The sequence below is a fragment of the Diospyros lotus genome, chromosome 3 (assembly GCF_014633365.1).
Source record: "Diospyros lotus cultivar Yz01 chromosome 3, ASM1463336v1, whole genome shotgun sequence".
In the NCBI taxonomy this organism is placed as follows: domain Eukaryota; kingdom Viridiplantae; phylum Streptophyta; class Magnoliopsida; order Ericales; family Ebenaceae; genus Diospyros; species Diospyros lotus.
Window position 1 is genome coordinate 15,054,754 of NC_068340.1, and position 7,233 is coordinate 15,061,986.

Genomic DNA, 7,233 nt, shown 5'->3' on the forward strand with positions numbered 1-7,233 from the left:
CATCATAGGGCACCCTCATCTCAAGGATTCAACACCTTCTCAAGGGCATTTTTGGAATTTTTCTTACTTCCTTTTCTGTTCTCCTAACACCGGTTACACCGGGTGTTACATTTCCTTTAATCCAAATAATCATGCCTCTCATTAAATGCTTGAAAGACAAATTATCATTTCTTTTTTGCATTTAATTTAATCATTCTCCAACTCATAAATCCACACATATATATATATATGCTCCCACATTTCTAATATATATATTTCTCTCTAATTTCCAAGATTATGCCAAGTGTCACTCTAAGATACTAACTTGGCTTCAATTCTTTATCTTGGACATCCATGTGGCATTACCACATTAATTCACCAACTTAGGGAAAATATAATTATTCTCCTCAAATAATTTAATATCCACCATTTTCCCTATTTCCAAAATTAATTTCCTTCATAGAATCACTCCAAAATTCCCAAATACTATTTGTGAATTTATTAATCCCACATATCTCCTCATAAATACCAAATTGGGATTTTTATTCACTTATACACCTAATTCCACATAGGAATTATTTTTAATTTATCAAAATACCCTTTATTGGATTTCTCTATCCAAATTACCGAAATACCCTTCTCATGGGCATTCTCAATCTCAAGGATCATCACTTCCTCAAGGGAATTTTTGGAAGTATACTTACTTCCTTTCCTATTTTCTTAACACCGGTTACACCGGGTATTACATACACTTAGCACCGGACTCTAACAAGGGATTCAGGTTAGCCGCGAGCATGGCATTGGAACACATCCGGGAGTTCGGGACGAATACTAAATCCTTATATGTGCTTGGCATTTCTTCACTCTCTTTTCAGACTTGTCTGCCGTAGGTTCGACCCTGGGTCAATAACTAGATTTCCACATGACGTTCCAAGTTTACCAGGAGGCCTAATTTTAGATCTACTGAGGAGCCAAGGTTAGCCCTTAAGCTTAGCACTAGACTCACGTAAGGGATCCAGGTTAGCCTGCGGGCATAGCATTGAAACGCATCCGAGAATCGAGGAGAGTCTGGGGCCATTGCACTAGATCGCGGTTGGGTAAGTTTATCTTAGAGTGTTGGTGGAGGCATCATCTCTTGACAGGTCTCCCAAACTTACCGATCACAAAAGATCTAGATTCGGCCCGCGGTCAGTAATTTGATTTGCAATGGTCGTTCCAAGTTTGCCAGGAGCCTTGGCGCCAGATCTACCAAGGAGTCAATTAGCTCGTAAGCTTAGCACCGGACTCAAGCAAAGGATCTAGGTTAGCCTGCGGGCATAGCATTAGAACACATTTGGGAATCCATGTTAAACGTTTGGCCTTGTGCATACTCTGGGGTCTGTCGCTGAATTCCCATTGATCGTTCCAAGTTTGCCAGGAGGCTTAGCGCCAGATCCACCAAGGAATCAAGGTTAACTCGTATGCTTAGCACCGGACTCTGACGAGGGATCTGGGTTAGCTTGGGGGCATAGCATCGGAACACATCCTAGAATTCAAGAAAGATACTAAATCCTTATATGCGCTTGGCATTTCTTTGTTCTATTTTTAGACTTGTTTGCCACAAGGGATCTATGTTCAGGTCGAGATCCATTGTTGAATTTTCACGTGATGTTCCAAGTTTCACAAGAGGCTTTACGTCAGATCTACCAAGGAGTCAAGGTTAGATCATAAGCTTAGCACCAAACTCACGCAAGGGATCCAGGTTAGCCTGCGGGCATGGCATTGGAACACGTTTGGGAATCTAGGAAGGTTCGAGGCCATTGTGCCAGATCACCACTAGGTGGGCTCATCTAAGAAGGTAGGGTCGTGTCCATTTCTTCCACATTGCTTATTCGAGTTCCTTCGACACAGAGAATCTAAGTTAAACCCAGGACCTTTTTTTGAATTACCACCGGTCGTTTTAAGTTTTCTGAGAGGCTTTGCGCCGGATCTATCGAGGAGTTAAGGTTAGCTTGTAAGCTTAGCACCAAACTCAAGCAAAGGACCCAAGTTAGCTTGCAGGCATAGCATTTGAACACATTTGGGAATTTAGGTGAGTCTGGGGTCGTAGCACCAAATTATAATTCATCAAATCGAACCCCTCAGGATCTGGGCTTACCTTTACCTTTGTTGGCCTATCGCCGCTATACCAGGTAGCTCTGTCATTTTTTCGCTTTGTGCTTATCATGACACTTACACTAGATCTTACAACAAACACACAAAGAGTATTATCCATGAAATAATTTATAGGGTTATGTAATACCCGGTATTACATGGTATTGAAAATAAAAATTTTGGATTATTTTGTCAGGACCTCGGGTGGTCCGGGAAGCCCAAGAGTCAGTTTCGAGTAATTAATTATTAAGATTTGCCAAGTCAGCGGCAGGGAGTGCCTCGGGACTTGGATGCCCAGGGAAGAGGGCAAGAGATCGATGAGCGTCTCGAGATGAGATTAAGGATGCTGGAAGCGGCCCAACCGGAAATAATTTTTTGAAATAAATTTTGTATAAGCCCGAGTGGGTGCTAATATCGAATAGTCGGAGGGGACCTCCTGGAAGCTGAGAGGACCCTAAGGGTGGTTCGATTTTCTGTGTAAGGCAACCCTTAAGTGCTTTCGGGTCGAATAAAGGTCCCGTGCAGGCGCAGGGACGAAAATCAGTATTTCCGAGTAAAAGCCAATTTTTAATTTTGGAGAAATTAAGCTTTAGTGTGGCTTGATATCTATTAAATTAAAGATTGAAGGGGGCTAAGAGCAATTATGGAAAAATCCTCAAGTGCAATTAATAATTGCTTAAGTGGAATTATGAGATTATGGAGGATTATATCTAATTAGTGTATTATATATATATATATATGAGGGTGCGAAGGTGGGGAGGAAGCTTCCTCCCCTGATATTCGAATTTCCCATCTATGCGATTCAAAATCAGGGTGAGATTTTGAGAATTAAAGAGGGGCCAAGTTGTAATTTCATATATATACATATATATATATGTGTGTGTGCGCATTTGTCTCGTGTGTGTGAGGAAGCTTCCTTGAAGCTTCCTGGTGTTTTGTCTCTGCCATTTTGAAATGGCCAAGATGAGCAGAATGAGAGAGTGAAATGTAGAGGAGTTGCAAGGGAGAGATCACGAGAGTGTGAGGGTGAACTCGAGAGAGAGAGAAAATGTGAGAGAGCATTGCCGAGAGAGGTAGATAGCCGATTGAGGGCGGCCATGGATGACGCAACCAATGGTAATGGCAGCAACGATCGCGGCCTGAAATAGCAGCGAACCAGCGAGAGAGCTGGCGGGAGGTCGAGATCGCGAGAAAGAGAGAGTGAAAGAGAAGGAGAGATCGGGAGAGGAGGTCGCGGTGGCGCCGGGTTGTAGCAACCAGCAAACGAAGGCTGCCATGGCTGAGGATACGAAGGAAGGACAATAGCGATGGAGGCCGGGCGAGGCTGGAGCGACTGATGGCGGTGGTTCCAGTGGTCAGAGGAAGCTTTAGCGGCGGTTTTGGAAGCCTCAGTAGCCGGCGAAGGCTGCTGGTTGCAGTGAGGCAAAGGCATCCATGGCGGTTGTAGCATTGCGATGCACGCGGGAGGTTGGCTGGTTGCAGCTCGTGATGGCGTCGGCCAGTGGCGGCGGTTGCGGAGCTTGCTATGTCGACTGGAGGCAGGTGTGGCGAGCATCGGAGCCAGGCCTGGTGGCGGCGTGCGCAGGCGGCGCTCAGCGAAGAAGAAGGAGAAATAGTGGCTGTGCACGGGAGAAAGAAACAGAGGAGAAGAGGAAAGAAAAATAAAGAGAAAAAAAAAAAGAAAAATAGAAAATAAGAAAATCTGGAAAAATAGGGAAAAATCCTGAAAAATTCCAGAAAATTGGGGAAAAGTCTTGGAAATTATATTGAGGCTCGTAGAGCATACTGGAAGCTCGAGAATGTGATTTCAGGCATGTGATGGTAGCTCAGGAAGCAACGTCGACGTGAGCGATTGGCCGATTCTTCCTTCCAATTGAATGAGGTAATTAATTATTTCTTTTGAATTAATTGAGGTAAATTAATTTAATTATTTTCATTATGTGAGATAATGAATTATGTAGTATTAGTTGGATTAAACCCTGTGTGGGGGTTATTTGAAATTAGTTAATGGATGATTTTGGATGTGTGTTGCGTAGTAGTTGAGGGCATTGGTTTAATGCCGGAGGTTAATGGAGTTGGGATTTTGTGTGTGGTTGCATCTAGGTTCGACCGGAGGGACGGTGATCCTAAAAGAACTTGAGATTCAGGCTGGAATTCGTGCCGAGGCAGAGATGAAGCTTCGAGCCAGGTAAGGGACGGCCCCATGTGGAGGTGGCCTCGCAAGTTGGTAAATATGTCTGATAATGTTTTTATGTTGCATTGGCATGTAGTGGTTATATCTTGTGTGATGCAAGACCTAGTGGACCAATGGCCATATGGAGGACTAGTGTGGTGCGGACTGATAGGTTGATGCCTCAAACCTTAGTGAGTTGTGAGGATGTGCGAGCCTAGCCTCATTTGCATGCATTTGGCATACATAAACATGATTATATTCATATTTACATGCATTGTACCCTTACTAAGTCTTTATGACTCATGAGGTTTTACCTCATGTGTAGATGATGCAAGTCCGGATACAAGCAGGGATGGTGCCGGGAGGCTGTTGTGGCAACTAGTTGTGTTGCCCAAGTCATGTATTTTTAATATTGCTTGTATGTAGCCAGGGGGCGTGGTGTATGTATACCCTTGTGAGTAAATGTCTGTGTTATTGAGCTTAATGTATTTAATTGTGTAATCATCATAGTGTGATAGATGATTGTGAGATTGCTTGTTGAATGTGGCATAGTAGGTAAAGCCAAGTTTCGGACCGAGTCAAGATCAGCAAGGTATGTTCTCATAAATCCCCAATACTCAGCGAAGTGTTTATATGCTAGCCTTATGCTTGGGTCACCTCTGGCTTGCTATGGGATGAGTTGAAGAGAGGTGAAGCTCACTCAGGTTTAGGGTCTTGGTCCGCTGGATTTTTCTTATTTGAGTTGGGACCGATTCCTGAGTGGAGCGAAGGGAAAGATGAAGCCTAGTTCCCACCTAGGGCGTTTCCTGTTGAAACATAGTCTAACCCTTCAGTTGTGGTTGTCGGGTGAGTAATCCGGTCGATTATTTACCGGTGGCACCCGTAAGTGGGAACGGCTCGTTACACGTTAGGCATACCTCGCTTACTTTCACATCAAGAATTCCTTGATGGGAATATCAGAGGCATGCATATGCGTTAGAGAGGATAGCCATATCAATATTTTGTTTCGACGATTTGGCATGCCTTGCCTACATCGATGATTAGGGAACACCAGTGTTGATATTTTGTTTCGACGGTTCGACATGCCTAGCCTACATCTACAATAAGAGAATACTTGTATTGATATTTTATTTCCTCGATTCGACATGCGCTGCCTACATCCGCAATCAAAAAGTATCAATATCGTTATTTTGTTCTGTGGTTCAGTATACCCTCCCTACATCCATGACTTGAGGATACTCTCACAAACATTTTGCTTTTGTGGCCTCATCCTCATTTAGGCCCATTTGAGGTCGTCCGACTTAAGGGCTCTAGGTTAGACCTGACATTACTCGCTGAAATACTATTGGTCATTTCAACTTTGCTAGGAGGCTTTGTGCCGAATCCACCAAGAAGTCAAGGTTAACACCCCAGCTATGCATCAAACTCAATCAAAGGATCCAAGTTAGCCTGCAAGCATGGCATTGGAATCCATCCGGGGGAGGTCTGTGGTCTTAGCGTAAGATGGCCTCATCCTCACTGAGATGGATTTGAGAAAGATTTTCCTTCCCTAAATCCGTCTCAAATTAGAGACAAAAAAAGTTTCATCCTTAAATCTGTTAGATTTAGAGATGAAAAAAAAAATCAATGAGCGTCAGTTATCAACTATTGTGATAAACTATAGATAAGCTAAGAGAGCTGGTACTGCCAAACAACCCACCTTGACTTTATGCATATCATGATATTGTTGTTACACATGAGGCTGGGTTGCATTCATTGGAGAGGAACATGCTCTGTGTGTGATGGGAAGTGTGAGCATTGGCATAACCCAGTTGGTTGGTTGAGTGCCAACTTGGGTATATTACGCAAGCATATGCATTTTATCTATGTGTGTTCCTATGTAAGCATAGCATGGCCTAATGCTTGGTCTCTAGGGGCCTTGTCATCATATTTATACTGTACAAGCTATTGCATTTCTTTTGTGTTGCATTGCATGGTAAGCGAGATTGACTATGATGAGCGTGAGGGATGCGTAAGACTGTAGGGATGAAACCCATAATAGCCAAATGTCAAGAGTATGTGTTATTAAAGCTAACAGTAGTTATATAATGATATAGTAGCCTATACTAGGCTCCTAACAAGTTTGTATGCGAGACTTGGGTGCCAATGTGTGCATCTTATGTGAGCCCCAAGGACCCTCTATGTGTAGTTTACTTTATGCTTATGCATTTAGAACTAACGCATAGATTGAACATGGCATGATACGTTGCTGCATTGACATGAAACGCATATGGTGTAGGGGAAGCTCTATCTTTAACCTATTGCCTTTCCATCTTATGCTTGCTGAGTCTCGTGATTCACCCTTGCTTTCCATCATTCTAGGTAAGGGAACCACTTGAGTTGGCGGGCACATTCAGTGGGGTTGGGTTCAGATCATTGAAACATGGTAGTATGTGTAGTGTTCTCCCGAAATTAGGATCCTGGGTGTTGTTTTGTTTGGTCAACTTAATGCTCTTTTGTTTTTGAGAACGATGCATGTTATGTAGTCTAGAACATATCATGTAGTCGTATTGTTATAGCCCAAAAACTATGACAATAGAATTTGTAGAGCAGGAAAGATGGAGCCGAGGCAGAGCGAGGTTGACAGCTGGTAGAAGCCTACTAGTGGAGATAGGCGTTGGGTAGTTTTGGTCCTCGATGTATTGACTAGGGTCGTAGATGGACCTCTGAGGGCATCCTCGGGAGCGCCTGGAAGTGGCCTCCTGTATGCTTGGGGCATATCTGCACTCACAGGAACAAGTTAGAAGGCGCGTGGGGATTCTTCACCCGCGTATGCCCTCCAATGCTTAAGTTAGTACGGGTAGGAAAGAAGAGCAATAGACAAGTATGACATGCTACTATTAAATATAGAACAGTTATACATTTCCTAGCGAGAGAGGTTCGATATCGATAGTGTTACAGGGTGCTAG